The sequence below is a fragment of the Lissotriton vulgaris genome, chromosome 7 (assembly GCF_964263255.1).
Source record: "Lissotriton vulgaris chromosome 7, aLisVul1.2, whole genome shotgun sequence".
NCBI classification, from domain to species: domain Eukaryota; kingdom Metazoa; phylum Chordata; class Amphibia; order Caudata; family Salamandridae; genus Lissotriton; species Lissotriton vulgaris.
In genome coordinates, this window is record NC_141695.1 from 273,615,259 (window position 1) to 273,631,521 (window position 16,263).

Consider the following 16,263-nt stretch of genomic DNA (forward strand, 5'->3'; position numbering starts at 1 on the left):
GAGGGAGGGAGACAGAGAGAGAGAGACAGCGAGGTAGAGGGAGACACAGGGAGACAGAAAGAGGGAGACAGAGAGAGAGAGAGAGAGAGGGAAACAGAGAGAGGGAGGGAGACAGAGAGAGAGGGAGGGAGACAGAGAGAGAGGGAGGGAGAGAGACAGAGAGAGAGACAGAGAGAGAGAGAAAGAAAGATGTGTGTAATGTGTATGCCAGGTCTGGTGGCTCAGTGGACGAAGGCATCCGCTGCAGGGGCATGAGTTCAACCTCATGGTCATAGTTTTTTTTGTTGCTCTAGATCCACCCCCCTCCCCCACTGACCCTGCCCCCTTCGGTGCGGCCCTGGGCCACAAACCACACTGTCAATTTGGCCCGAGAGAAAGTTTGTGAGGACCCATGCTCTATAACCACATCCTCCTGATTTAGATTGAATTGTTTTTTTCTGGCATTTTTTGTTTTTCCCTCTGTTTTAATGTAGTTGCCAGGTCGTCTGCTGTGGTGCTGCACAAGATTTTTCTCTTCCCCCTATGGGGTTCTTTGTTTATTTAAGCTCTATGTCGTGTTAGATTTTAAAAAAATGTATGTAATACTTGTGCTCAATCATGTCAGGACTCAGGAGATGGTGATGATGTTGCCCCCCCCCCCGGAAACATTTCATAGTATTTTCGTAGTTCATCCAGTGACCGTCTACTCTCTGTAGATACACATCATATGCTATCTAAGAGTCAGATAGTACCATGATCCAGCTTACCTCTACCCGCCAGCACCACTGTCTGTTTCCTCACAGTCTCTTCTTTGGCCACTTGCGCCGCCTCCTCCCCAGAGTTGCCCTCGGACTCGGAGTCGACCACCACCACCACATCCGAGCTGGCCCCGCCACCAGATGTTCCACCTACAAAGTAGATTTAAGAATGTTAGATTACACCCTCACTAGTATTTGGTCTAGGAATGAAGAAATGTGAAAACAACAGAAAAAGTAATTGACTGTCTACTATAGTCTAAAGTAAAAATGTCCCTCCTTCCACGGAAGGCTGTTGTCTTGCTGCACTTTTTTGTCACAATTGATGAATGCTTGCTTAATTTTAACACACACCATTTTTCTCTGAACAGACAGAAGCTGGACTTCTAAGGACAAGAGCAACATCAACTTCAAACCAGGTGAAAGCTCGGCTCGACCACAAGAAATGTGTTCCATTACTCATCAACTCAGCACCAAGCACTTTTCCATTTCCAGCTAACTTAATTTTAATATATGTGTTTACTTTTACTTTTAATAAAGCTTTTAAATTTGAATAGACTCTGTGGTTTTTGGTCCTCCAGACTAGAGTGACTGAGCGAAAGGTTTTGCAAATTTTGGCAAGGAGGAGTCTGTGCCGCTGACACTACCAGGTTTATACAGTGTGCCAAACACGCTACTCTGAAATATTATTACTCTGGTGTTTAGTGTCCATAGTTCGGTTTGTAGAGAATTGTCCCTGCAACAGTAGTATTATGGATTGTGCTCCTATCTAAACACTATTTCGAAAAAATTAAATTAGGAACGCTTGGACAACAGTAGGTCCTCTATATTTAAATGAAAACTTACTGGGGCCAGCAAAGGAGCACTCGCCGCCCTGGCCTGCATCCTCCTCCTCTGGAGCCACAGCATCCTCCTGTTCCACTTCCGTCCGCTTGCCCCTGGGGGGACCTGACGTACAACATGAAAGAAAGAACAGAAAACATTGATGATTGCTGCTTGTCGATGTCCTCGTCAACCAAATCAAACATTTAGAAAGAACAAGAACCAACTATTTCAGCCAAAAAGAGGGCTACAAAGGAAGGACTGCACCTGAGCCTCTACTCTAGGGGCAGATTTACAAGCCCCTTGCAGCTCTTTTGCTCCGTTCTTGCGTCACTTTTGTGACGCAGCGCCACAACAAGAGAGGCGCCATGGTGTGGCGTATATTAACAACGTGACGCATATGGGAGATGCATCCCATTTCAAAGCCCTGCGCCATAAGGGAGCGTTCCAGCGCAAGGGAGGGCGTTCCTGCGCAGGAACGCATGCTAAAAGTGGCTATGGGGAATATATAAAATTTCAATCAGTCATTTAGGACAATGATGCGTCACTCAAACCCTGCACCTGCATGAAGCAGACGTACGGCTTGACGCAGCATTGCTGGAGCTGCGCCATCGTTGCGAAACAACTCCATCAATGAGCCGCCTTTACGGCACTGATGCGTAAACGCTTCGGTGACGTTTTGGGACCATGGTGTGCCGCATTGTAAATACGGCGCACCATGGGTGGTGCTGGCGTGCCGCACACTTTGCAGGGATGCGCAGGTAATTGCAAATCTGACACTTAGGGGCATACTTACGAGTTCTGGGCTGCACACATCCAGAGGTGCACCAGAACAAATGCGTAACGCAAAACTAACCTTGCGTCACGGCAGATGCGCCGCAATTACAATGCGGCACACCCTGGCGCAAGGGTAGGCAGATGCGTGACGCATCTCGTGACGAAAGAGGGGCGCATCTCTAGAGTCGCGTCGCAGGCGCGATGCAACTCTAGCAATGCTCAGGGCTGCCCAATACTCAACATACCGCATCAGTCCTTACGCCTGCTTCAAGCAAGCAGGCATAAAGAATTGACGTAGCAGCGTCGCGGAAGTGCCTGCGTTAAATCTTGTAGATTTCACGCAGACACTTTTGCGAGGCGCACAGCTGCCTGACCGTGGGAACGCACCCATTGTGGCGCAGGCCCCGGCCTTAACATGGCGCATCTCCCTAGATGCATCACGTTGTACATGACTCGCAGGGATGCACCACGTTTACGTCGCTGTTGCGCCAGGTAAGGCAGCGTAAACGTGGCGCAAGGGGATTGTAAATCTGCCCCTTTGTGTCTAGCATTACGCAGTTCTGTAAAGTACACTCATACATTACTCAGCCCAATTAAATGAACACAAAATAGAAAACAAATAAGCAGTGGCACCGCCACAGAGAAGGAGAGCAGTGCACCTGAAATGCACAGAAGATTTTGAAATATTAATTTACCTCTACTATCAATGTAATTGGCAGCATTATTGCTCTTTGTAAAAAAGTTAAAAGAAACATTTGCAATATAACACACAGAGCAGGGGAAAAAACAGAGTAGTGAGTGATGAAAAAATTGCTACTACTACTCACCAAGCCCGGGGACCTCCACTCCCAGCAGGTCGAGCAGGTCGCGCTCCCTGTCCAGGATATCGGTCCAGCGGTGGGTCACCTGGTTGTAGGTGCGCTGGACCCCCGAGATGTCAAACAGGGCCCGGCACACCTGCTCCCACCGCTTCCGTCGCTCCTGGCAGTTGGTGTAGCCAGCAGCGATCCTGCCGCCTGCCGTGATGGTCCTGGGGAGGCGGCGCTGTACATAGAAAACAAGTGCGCCCACCTCCTCAGGGCTGAAGATCTCCCTGGGCACCACCATTTCTGCCCTTAAACGGCCACACGGGAGCCGGGCACGGGCTGCGGGGCCCGTCTTGGGCAGCTTCACTGCTGGCTTCACCATGGTCTGGGCAGGTGGTAGCAACAAGGAGAAAAAATGAAAAAGAATAAGACTAGGGAAGAAGAAAATAAAAGTTTAAAAAAGTAGTTGAAAAGTAAACAAAAGTAGCCTAAAACACAAAAATATGAAGCTAGAAAACTAGAGGGATAGATAATAATTCAAAATAGATTCAAAAAATATTATAACAAGCACAGGATGGCAGAGATATAGAGAGGATTAGAAACACCACCTAGCCCAGACACAGGAATGAATGAAAAACAAGATGGCGGCCCGATCACGTGAGCGTAATTAAGTTCGCACGCGATTTCTCTCGCGAACTTGTGCGAACTTGTATTCGCAACACGCTCATTCCGCGAGATTACACTTCGCGGGCGGAAACTGAAATACGTCACGCAAACAAAATGGCGGCGCCCATACTCGACCTTGGGGTAATTCGCACAAGTTCGCGGCTTCTACGGTCGATTTCGCACAACGCCGCGCCTCGCGAATAGCACGAAATTACAGAAAAACGATTTTTGCAAAAGCAAAAGCAATGAGCTGGTGCAAAAGTTCAACCTCATCATTTGTAACCATTCCCTGTAGTGCTTCCTGAAGGGGCCCTCCAGAATTCGGTTAGGTTCCTGTTAAAAAAAATTACATTGCAACAAACAGGAAAAGGAAAGGAAAGGGAGCAGACAAGCAGGTGCCAGCCTTCATTAATGTCAGTTGGGGCAGGGCAGGTGTTGTTGTAATTTAATTTTGCAAAACTTAAAGCACTTAGCAGGTGTGCTTTGCTTTGCCACAATAATGTACACTCACTGGTCAACCAGAGGGTGCTGTGATGACACCGAGGGTGGCATGGGTGTGCCAGCCAGAGGGTGCCATGGGTGAACCAGAGTGCCAGTGTTGACAGAGGATGGCAGTGCTTTGCTTTGCCCCAATAATGTACACTGGTGAACCAGAGGGTGCTGTGATGACACAGAGGGTGACATGGGTGAGCCAGAGGGTGGCATGGGTGAACAAAGAGAGTGCCAGTGGTGACAGAGGGTGGCAGTGATGAAGAAAGGCTTGCAAACAGGCTGGGCATGTAGAAACAACAAGTTCGCAAAACTGGCGACCTGACAAGTAAGTTCGCAATTTGCGAAATTGCACAAAACCCTCGCGAACTTGCAGAAACCCCTGCGAACACCCAAAAAAAAAAAAATCCGCAAAATCCGTGAGGATTCGCGGATTTTGCGGATTTTCGCAATCCGCAAATTCGCGGATTGCGAATACGCAAAATCCGCCCATGCTTAGTACATACACCACTAATTGATGTCCCATCACTAGTCAAGTCAAGTCAATAAATTTATATAGCGCGCTACATACCCAGAGGGTCTCAAGGCACTTGAAGAGGGGTGGGGAATTACTTCTCGAATATCCAGGTTTTAAGTTGCTTTCTGAATGCTAGGTGGTTTTGAGTGAGGCGGAGGTGCGTGGGAAGTGAGTTCCAGGTTTTGGCCGCTAGGTAGGAGAATGATCTTCCTCCCATGGTGGTTTTGTTGACGCGGGGAACAGCAGCGAGGGATTGGTTGGAAGAGCGCAGCTGACGGGAGGGGGTGTAGAAGGAAAGACGTGTATTGAGACATTCAGGTCCAAGTTCGTAAAGAGCTTTGTGTGCGTGGGTGAGGAGGCGGAAAGTTATCCTCTTATTGACGGGGAGCCAGTGGAGGTTTTTCAGGTGACCAGAAATGTGATCTTTACGCGGGATGTCTAATATGAGTCTGGCTGATGCGTTCTGGATGCGTTGGAGTTTTTTCTGAAGTTTTGCGGTGGTACCGGCGTAAAGGGTGTTTCCATAGTCCAGGCGGCTTGTAACCAGTGCGTGGGTGACCGTTTTTCTTGTTTCGGTGGGGATCCAGCGAAATGTTTTTTTGAGCATGCGAAGAATGTTGAAGCAAGATGAAGAGACGGCGTTGACTTGTCTGGTCATCGAGAGTGAGGAATCCAGGATAACGCCTAGGTTCCGTGCGTGATCCGTCGGGATGGGTGCTTTTCCAAGGGCCTCTGGCCACCAAGAGTCATCCCAGGCGGAGGGGGAGGTACCTAAGATAAGGACTTCTGTTTTGTCTGAATTCAGTTTCAGACGGCTATGTTTCATCCATTCGGCTACCTCTTTCATTCCTTCATGTAGGTTGGTTTTGGCGATGTTTGGGTCTTTGGTGAGTGAGAGGATCAGTTGAGTGTCATCAGCGTAGGAGATGATGTTGAGGTTGTGTTGGCGTGTGACGGTCGCGAAGGGGCTCATGTATACGTTGAAGAGGGTGGGGCTGAGTGAAGATCCTTGTGGCACGCCGCAGATGACTTCAGTGGCCTCTGACTTGAATGGTGGGAGGCGTACTCTCTGAGTTCTTCCGGCAAAGAATGAGGTGATCCATTCCAGTGCTTTTCCTTGGATTCTGATGTTTCTGAGTCGTTGTAACAGGGTGTTATGACAGACTGTGTCGAAGGCTGCAGAGAGGTCGAGGAGGATGAGGGCGACTGTGTCTCCATTGTCCAGTAGAGTTCGGATGTCGTCTGTTGCTGCGATGAGTGCGGTCTCAGTACTGTGTTTGGCTCGGAAGCCGGACTGTGAGGAGTCGAGGGATTTGTTGGCTTCAAAGAAGGCGGCGAGCTGGTTGTTGACAGTTTTCTCGATGATTTTGGCCGGGAATGGAAGGAGCGAGATGGGGCGGTAGTTTTTGAGTTCGGTGGGGTCAGCTGTGGGTTTTTTCAGAAGGGCGCTGAGTTCGGCGTGTTTCCAGCTTTCTGGGAAGGTGCCGGAGTTGAGGGAGCAGTTGATGACGTCTCGGAGGTGTGGTGCTATGATGGAGTCTGCTTTGTTGAAGATGTGGTGAGGGCATGGGTCTGTGGGGGATCCTGAGTGGATGGAGTTCATCAGGCGGATGGTGTCCTCAGTGGAGATTGGGTTCCAGTCATTAAGGATGTTCAATTGGGGTGAAGGTACGGCAGAGGGTTGGGTGGGTTGGTCTTCTGGTTGGTTGTCAAAGCTGTTGTGGATGTCTGCGATTTTGTCGTGGAAGAACGAAGCTAGGGAGTCGCAAAGGGTTTGAGAGGGGGTGATGTCGTTGGAGTTGGCAGTGGGGTTGGTAAACTCTTTGACGATGTTGAATAATTCCTTGCTGTTGTGGGCGTTTTTTTCTAGTCGGTCTTTGAATGCGGTTTTCTTGGCAGTCCGGATCAATTGGTGGTGTATGCGGGTGGCGTTTTTGAAGGCGTCCCTGGTGTTGGTGTTTGGGTCTTTTTTCCAGGCCTTCACAAGGGAGCGACAGAGTTTCTTGGATTTCTTAAGATCATCGTTGAACCATGGGGGCGTTTTTGCTGCCTAGTTTGATTTGACGTTTTTTTAAAGGTGCTAGGTTGTCGGCGGTGTTGGTTAGCCATTGAGTGAGGTTAATGGCTGCTTGGTTGGGGTTCGATGAGTGGCAGGGGGGTTTTGAAGAAGCGATGAGGAGATCTGGTCGATGGTGATTTTGTTCCAGTTTCTTCGTAGGGTAGGTTGAGGATGGTTGTGAGTTGTGGTCTTATTGTAAACAAAGTGAACGCAGCTGTGGTCCGTCCATTGGAGAACTGTGGTGTGACTGAAGGAAATATGTTTGCTGGAGGTGAAGATAGGGTCGAGTGTGTGTCCTGCGTGGTGTGTGGGGGTATTAACAAGTTGTTTGAGTCCGAGGTTGGCGAGATTGTCCAGAAGAGTGGTGGTGTTGTGGTCGTTGCTCTTTTCCAGGTGAAAATTGAGGTCTCCCAATAGAATGTAGTCCTCGGAGGGGAGGGCGTGTGGGGTAATGAAATCAGTGATGTCTTCACCTCTCAATGCTGACACCCGTTGCAGCAACGGATTTGAGACATCCGGGCAACGCTGCGGCTACAGGGTCTAAGGTAGCCAAGAAATATGCAACTGGTCTACGGGCATTTCCATGAATTTGTGCTAGGACTGACAAAGCACAACCTTCTCTTTCGCAACAGTAAAGTAAAAATGTTTTTTCGTAATCGGGCATTCCCAAAGCTGGAGCAAGACACAAGTCCTCTCTCAGCTGTAGGAACGACATCAAACAATCCTTGTCCCATGGTACCGGATCACTCACCTCCTTGTGCGTCAGTTTTTGTAAGGGTTTTGCTTTCAGGGAAACGTTAGCTATCCACTGTCGGCAATAACCAACCATTCCTCGGAACATCCTGACCTCTCTTTGTGTCGTAGGCGAATTCATCTTCATGATCGCCTCTATCCTGTCTGGAGACACCTTCCGTTTTCCTTTCTCAATTCGGTGACCCAAGTACTGTACTTCTGTCAGACAGTACTGCAATTTGCTTGGAGACACCTTATGCCCATTTTCAGCTAAATGGTTCAACAAGGTGATGGTGTCTATCTTACAAGCTTCCTCTGTTTCTGACGCAACAAGTAGGTCGTCTATGTACTGAACTAGAACCGAGTTCTGTGGCAGTACTAGACTTTCAAGATTTTTCTTCAGTAGCTGGTTGAAAATCGATGGGCTTTCTGTATACCCCTGTGGGATACGACACCATGTTAAGACACGATTTTCCAGCTAAAATGCGAAAAGAAACTGGCTCTCCTCATCTAATGGAATTGAAAAGAAAGCCTGGCAAAGGTCTATCACTGTGAACCACTCAGCTTGGAATGGTATCTGGAACAATATCACTGATGGATTCGGTACCACTGGACAACATGAAACAACAATGGGCCCGATGTAGGTAGGCCGTTACCGATCGGTAATGGCCGAAAATACCGATTTTCGGCCCTTACCGATCGGTATACTGCCATCGAGATGTAGGGCAAAGAAAAACGTCCTAATCGGTACAAATACCGAATCGGAATGGCTACCGAATCTAAAATAATCCGATACGTACATACCGAAAATCGGAAATGTAACGAATCGGTAACACACCGATTCGGATAAAAATACCGATTCGGTCCATGTACCGAATCGGTAGTGACACCGAATCGGAAATTATCCGATTCGGACCATGTACCGAATCGGTAGTGACACCGAATCGGTAATCATCCGATTCGGTCCATGTACCGAATCGGTACTGACACCGAATCGGAAAATATCCGATTCGGTCCATGTACCGATTCGGCAGTGACACCGAATCGGACATAAGCCGAATCGGATAACCTACCGATTCGGTAGAATCACCGATTGGGAAAGTTCCCGATTCGGACAGATAGGGAGATGTAGGGAAGCACAGAAATACCGATTTTGGCCCAAAATCGGTATAATTCACTTAGTATTTACCATGGATTACAATCAGGTGGTAACCAACTCCAACCCATAAAAATAGACCCAAAATGCATTGCAACTTGCAGGATGGCAGCTTTTTATGTCATTGCAAGGCGGCTACGGCTACAGCAGGAAGGACAGAGGGAATGGCAAAGAGAGGAACAGGTCTACAGACAGAGGATCACCCTGTTCATGCTCACAGAGGCAGAGATCCTACAGAGGTACAGGCTGGACTCAGACACCATTCTGGAGCTCATCAGGGACCTCAAACCACTGTTGGACCACCCCACCCCAAGGGCACACGCCATCCCAGCGCACGTCCAGGTGCTATGCAGCTTACACCTGCTTGCGTCTGGCAGCTATCAAAGTGGAGTTGCAGCGGTAGGAGGGGTGACCCAGAGCAGCCTGTCAAGGTTCTTCCACACATTCCTTGACGCCATGATACACAGGATGGACCAATACATCTCTTTCCCTGCAACCCACGCAGAACTGCTACAAACTAAAGCTGACTTCTACCAGATGGCGCAATTTCCCCAAATCATTGGCTGCATAGATGGCACGCACATTCCGATTTGCCCCCCAGCTGACACAGAATACATATACCGCAATCGGAAGTCTACGCACACCATCAACGTTCAGGTGATCTGCAATGCGAAGTGCACCATCACAGACCTGGTAGCAAAATTTCCAGGGAGTACCCATGACTCCTACATTTTTCAACAGAGCGGCATCTATGCACGGCTGATGGCTGGCGAATTTGGTGAAGGATACCTCCTAGGTGAGACACATCATCAGACCCCCATAACACAAAGTTGCTAAGTGTAATGCATGTATGCATGTGAGTAATGTTACCCCTTTTCCTTCCAGGCGACAGTGCATATGCCCTCCGCTCTTTCATACTCACCCCCTACCTCAACCCCTCCACACCCAGCCAAAGGAGGTATAACCGGGCCCACAAAAGCACAAGGAATGTAGTTGAACGGACCTTTGGCATCTGGAAAAGTAGATTCAGATGCCTGCACAAGAGTGGAGGCGCAAGGAAGTATACCCCCATCACCTGCTGCAAGATCATAGCTGTCCGTGCAATGTTGCACAACCTTGCGGTGAAGAAGGGCACTGAGGTCGAGTTGTCTGACTACGAGGACCATGACGACGACGATGCTGTGCCACTAACACAGCCTGCTGGGGTGTCTACGCCAAGTGATGGCAGATACAGACGTGAGGAGATTACAGAAAACTATTTCTGAGTGAGTACAGATGCACAGACAGGTAAATGGTTGTGGGGAAAAGCACATTTTAATAATGTTGCAACACCGTTACTGCACTGATGTGCAACAAAATAAAATGTAAAAGTAAAGAAAACAAATGTCAAAGGTCCGGGTTGCCTCACCCGCCCTGGCAAGCCTACTTCTTGGTGCGCTTGGCAGCCCCACTGGGGTGTGCCTCACCCCCATCCGCATGTCCTGCGGCTTCTGCGGAGCGCCTGGTGCTCCGGCGCGGCTCCGACGCAGCGCTGGCCGGGCTGCTGCGGCTGCTGCTGTCCCCAGCATCCCCCAGGTCCAGGGCTGGATTGGCCGCAGTGTTGGAAATTATCATTGCCTCCATGGCTGTTGTTATGCGGGCCATTCCCCTGGTGACCTCAGCGGTGTTTTGTGTCAAACTTGCCTCCATATTAGCCCCACGTTGGCACAGTTGCGCGGTTGCAGCAGCAAGGCGGCTAATAGATCGGTTGTGCACGCGGGCATCCCGCCTGCGCGAGTGCTCGTGCTCGTCAAGTCTTCCGCATAGCGTTGTTATGGCTGTGGTCAGCCTGCCAAGACCTGCAGCAACCTCCTTGTTTGTGTCAACAAAAGCCTTGAACCCTTGCACCATCTCGCCCATCTGCAGGTTGTGCTGGCGGAGCTGGCGCTGGCAGGCCATGATGGACTTTGCCTGCAAGCGTTGGATTTTGACCATGCTGCCTTCAAGCCCCTGGAAGACGCTGCCCTCCCGTGCCGGCGCTGCAGTGCTGGAAATGGCACGCCTCCGGGTACTGCTGCTGCCGCCCTGCTGTGTGGGCTGGGGTGCCACTGGTGTTGTTGTGGTGGTGGCCGGGGCCTGACCCGCTGCTCCCTGGATAGGGTTGAGTGTAGCCACAACCAGACTCCTGGCAGGAGGTGTGGTAGGTGCAGGGTGGGCCGTTGTCGGAGAGTTCTCAGGGGAGAACAGCAATGGGGGTGGGCCTGACATTTGTGGGGAGTGAAGGAATGCGTAGTCTATTACCAGGTCTCCCTCATTTCCCTGGCCAATGGTGTTGTTCTCCTCCTCCTCCTCCTCCAGGGCAGCCTGACTTGTGCTAGGCCCTGCCACCGCACTGGTAGTTGGTGCTGGTGCTGGTGCCTCAGTAGCTTGTGGTCCTCCGCCTGATGGTGCCCCTAGGTATAAAGAAGCATTTGTAAATTGAGTGCCGATGTATTACAGTCACTACAATTAAAGCATTGCACATGTCCTTGCATATCCTTTGAATGTGTTCCACTGTTTTCTATTTTGTGGTTCTGCACTGCCATATTTTGGAAAGTTCTGCTGACTACATTTACCATGATGCTTTTCTCTTGTATGTTGGTTACAGTACTGGGCTGGGGTTTGGCTGTGCATTGTGTCTAAAGGGGAGGTGTCTGGTAGGGTGTGTCATGATGCGCATGCTTCTTACCTGTAGCTGTAGCTCTGGCTGAGCTATCCAGGGTCCCGATTCCTGTCACACACTCCCTCTCGATGGTGCTGGACACCAGTTCCTCCAGCTCAGTGAGGGGTGGCGCCGGGTTCCTGCCTCCACCAGTCAATCCAGCTTGCCTCTGCAGCTCAGCCATCTTGCGTTTCGTCAGGCTGCGGATGTCGTAAAATCGTTTTTTAAGGTCATCAAGTGTCCTGGGGGTGACACCTACTGCGTTGACCTTCTCAGCTATCTCGCTCCAGAGCCTCCTTTTCGTGCTGTCCGGCACAGTGAGGGACAGCCTCCCAAAGAGCTGCCTGTGCACCCTCACCACCTCCTCCACCAACACCTGCAGCTCCGTGCTACTAAACTTGGGCTTTCTCTTCTGGCCACCCTTCTGGCTCTCACTGGTGCTTGCCATCTTGCTATCCACAGTTCTCTGGCTCCTGCTCCCACTGCTGCTCACTGTGAGTGTTCAGCTCAGGCTGGCTCTCCAGAAAGTTCTTAATGAGCTGCACCTGCCTGGGTAGCCACTCCCTGCTTGGGTGGGGGAGGGTGGATCCACCTCCTTGGCTGTTTCGGATTTTACGGAATCGGATTTTACCGAATCGGATTTTACCGATTCGGATTTAACCGATTCGGATTGTTCAATGCATTCCTATGGGCATTTTGGCCATGGGGGTGTATTCCGACCTCCGAATCGGTAATTGCCGATTCGGTATTTGCCGAATCGGTAATTTCCGAATCGGTGGTAGCCGATTCGGTACTTTCCGATTCGGTCCGTGCCGATTCGGTACGTATCGAATCACAATACCGATGCCGACCGATTCGGTATTTTTTCGGTGTTTTTTTCCTACATCTCGTTTTCCGATTTCAGAATACCGATTCGGCCCTCCTCGGTATTTTGAAATCGGAAAAACCCATTTACCTACATCGGGCCCTATGTTATTAATCTTTCGGAGATCCTGTACTATTCTGAATTTCCCACTAGGTTTCTGCAAACCCATAATCGGGGAGTTACATGGACTACCCACGATTTCCTTCAGTATTCCCTGCTTAATCATGGAGTCGATCACGGGTTTTATTCCTGCAATCATCTCCGGGGTCAATTTGTATTGAGGCGTTCTTGGATATTCAACATTTGGTTTAATCATGATTTTCACTGGTTCTACTCCTTTAATCAATCCTATCTCTTCTCCAGTGAAATCCCATACTTCAGCTGACACAGTATCCCTTAAGTCCCAGGGAAGCTCTTCCACCGTCAGGGTAGGATACAGTTCTACACATACCTTTGAATTGGCAACCTTAAAGGTGGCATCATCATCGTTAGTCTGTACCTCTACTCCCTGAGGCGTGCAGTATATTGTGCAATTTAGTTTGCACAATAAGTCTCTCCCTAACAGACACACAGGGCTAGAATCGCATACTACAAACTGATGTTCATCGCTGTATTTTCCTATTCTCACTAGCACTGGTTCCGTCAAAGGGTTAGTCATTCTCCTATTTGCGACTCCTACCACTTGAATTGTTTCCCCCGACATTGGCAGGTCCGGAACCACAGCTGATCTCAAAGTTGATCGAGTAGCTCCGGTATCTACTAAGAATGTCGTAGGACACCCGCCACTTCAGCCTCAACAAACGGTCCTCTTTGGTCCACCTCTAGAACTGCCCCGAGGGTACAGTCCTCTTCCCTACTCACTCGCCGTCCAGTTAGTGCATCAACGTAGTAACACTCTTCTCCTCCTACTAAAAGAGGCATTTGTCTATAGATCTTTCCCCCTGTCGCAATCTTTGGTGGTTGAGGGAACTGGGCTCGAGGAGCCAGAGTCCCCCCTTTGACCACCTTACCCTTTGGTACCGTCACGCTTTGGACTGGAACGGTCTGAACTTCCTCCTCCTCTACTTCCAGTTCACCATTTTCAGGGTTGTAGGGACACTTGCGTTTCCAATGTCCCACCTGGTGACACTGGTGACACTTTGTCGTTTTTTTCAGTGTAGCAAAGTCTATTCTAGGTCTTGGGTTTTCCTCGTTGTCCCAATTCTGACTGTTTGATCTCCTTCCCATCGTCCCTGTTCCCTGTTGCTGCTGTCCACCCTTTCCAGCCGACTGCATCTGAACCATCATCAACTTCTCCTTAAGTTTCTTTGCTTTGGAATCTATTTCATCACTGCAGTACCTTGCGTATCTCAAAATTTCATCCAATGGTTTGTTTTGCCAGCAAATTAAATGTTGCTGAATCATCAAACAAATATCAGGTCTCAACCCCAAAACGAACTTCGATACAAACTGTCCTATGTCTTTGGGATCCATTACATCTAATCCACTGTATTGTTTGAACGTTTTCAGCAATCTCTCATAAAATTCATGGACTGTCTCCTTGGGTTCCTGTCTAGTTCGGTCTATTTTCACCCAATCTATATCCTGCGGTGGCACCTTCTCTTTCAGCCATGTCATCACCCTTTCATATTTTTCCATTACTCTTTCTGACGGTCCATTAGTATGAGCATCTCTTTCTGGTTCTGCTATGGGCCATTCAACACTAATTTTGCATGCTGTCCACTAGTCCCCTGGGACCACAATGTCAAATAAAGTGTTCAAATCAATCCACAGTACTTTGGATATCTTCACAACCCTCTCTACCTGTTTGTACCACTCCACTGGATTTTCCCTTAACTTTGGAAATGAATTTGTAAATGCAGCCAAATCCCCCCTACTCCAGGGCACATGTACATAATTCCCATTCGCTATTTCTCGCAAAGGGAATGCCTCCATCTGCAGTGACCTTCCCTCCGGGGACATCCCAATCGCGCTTCGCCTAACAGTCCCCTTCTTGGACCACCTTTCTTCCCATTTGTCCAAATCTCTCCATGCTCTTATTCCTGTGATCAGTTCCCTTATGTGTGTTTTTAATCCAGTTGTCCTCCTCTCATCTAGGTCCTGATCTGAATATTGCAACCTATGGTTACCCTGTAATGCCTTTGTTCTCGACAAGTCTACCATATACTTGTCTGCCAATTCAGACAATTTCTCGTGAGTTGCTCTTGCCTTTCGAGTAATATCCTTAGCTATAAACAGCAGCTCATCTTGTTCGTACATGTCAATCCTTTCTAAAGGCAACGCACCATCTATTATCTCATCCAGGTCAGATTTTAGACTGGTCACATCGAGCCTTCTTGCCTTTATCACAGCCTTCAGTATGCTGTCCATCGAGAGCCCATTTACGTCTCTCCCATCACAGCTCTGAGTCCTACGTCTGGGTTCAGGCGTGTTATGGGGAGTTCTCCCATGCTCCCATCTTTCCAGGTCCCATGCAGTTCCATCCCCTCTTGGTGTGTGGTGAAACACTGCTCTATTCCCCATAGTCCAACATTGCTCATTCTGCTTGGTTTCTCTAGGTGCATGATAAGACACTCCATTATTCCCCATGCTTTCACAATTCCCCTGCTGTCTATTATCGCTCAACACATGGTAAGACCCTTCGCAGCTCCCCATGTTCCCGCGATCCCGCTCCTGCCCATGATCGCTTGACGCATGGCGAGACACCTCGTGGCTCCCCATGTTCCCGCAATTCCAATGCTGTACGTTATCACCAGGTGTATGGTGGGTGCACTTAAAGCTATCCCTGTACTCTTGCGTCCTTCGGTCTCCCTCACTGTGAATGAGACGAGACGCCCTTCCACACTCTGTACTTCCACCTTCTCGCTCCTGCCTACTTCCACCCGGGATATGACGGATATCTCCTCTACCCTCCTGACTCTTTCTGTCCCACTCCTGACCGCTTTCACTAGCCCCGCAGTGAGACAATGTCCCATTGCCTTGACTTCCCCATTCAGCTTCCGCTCTTGACCTGTTACTCGGTGTTCCTGTGGCAGCATCCCATTCCCTCAAGTCAGCCCTCAACTCCTTAAAGGATTTCGGCTGTGGTCCTCTCAGATCCATCGGTCCTCTCTGACCCCCTTGATCTGTTATGGGATCCACTGCTGAATCCAATGGGGTGCTCCATTCTCTCGGTCCTGGCAGTTGCCTCCGGGCATTTGTCATGTTGTTTCTCCTTTCCATTTCAGCCCTTTCTCTGTCTAGCCGTATCTGTTCCTCCTCTCGCACTTTCTCTGGGTTATAAACTGACACTATGGGACCTATGGTAACGGGTACTTGAAGAGCATCTGGCATTCCATAAGACTCAGCACACTCCGTTGCTGGCACCTTCTGCACCACAAACCTTCCGACCACTCTCTGTGTTGGGCTAGGTTGAGATGTTTCCTCACCTTTGGTAGGTTCCCAATCCGTTATAGGGAGTGATCTATTCTCCCCTATGCCAACTCCACCTTCCCTTGGGAGCTCAATACCTTCCATCTCCCTATTGTACGGAGGCGGTCTATCTATCAGCAACCTATTTATTAGGCTATCCTCTGTCTCGCTCTCATCGTCCTCCTCTGGGGTTCTCTTGCCTCCTGTAACCTCTATCACTGGGTACAACTTATCCACTTCAATAGTCTGTACCCTCCACTTCTTGGCTTCCTCATCCCATTTGGCATCTTGCACTGCTCTTACCGATCGTCTCACCCTTTCTTGACGCCTGTTCTGATTCCTGTCGTACGCCGCCCTAATCCACGCATTAAGGGCTTCAAACTGTGTTGGTCTAGGCAAAGGTCTCAATGAAGACATAACTGCTTTTAGCTGGTGCAACACTTCTAATCTAAACGTTCCGTATTTTGGAAAAGTCAGTTCTTCGTTCCCTTTTGTAATCTTACTCCAAGTGCTAAGCCACAGTATAGTATGCAACCCAACATTCGTAGC

At 49.3% G+C, this 16,263-nt stretch overlaps 1 pseudogene; it reads right to left on the reverse strand.

Moving 5' to 3' along the window:
- Positions 1–14,892, reverse strand: part of LOC147701378 (uncharacterized) — a 38,921-nt pseudogene extending 24,029 nt beyond the window's left edge.
- Between the last annotated feature and the right edge of the window lie 1,371 nt (positions 14,893–16,263).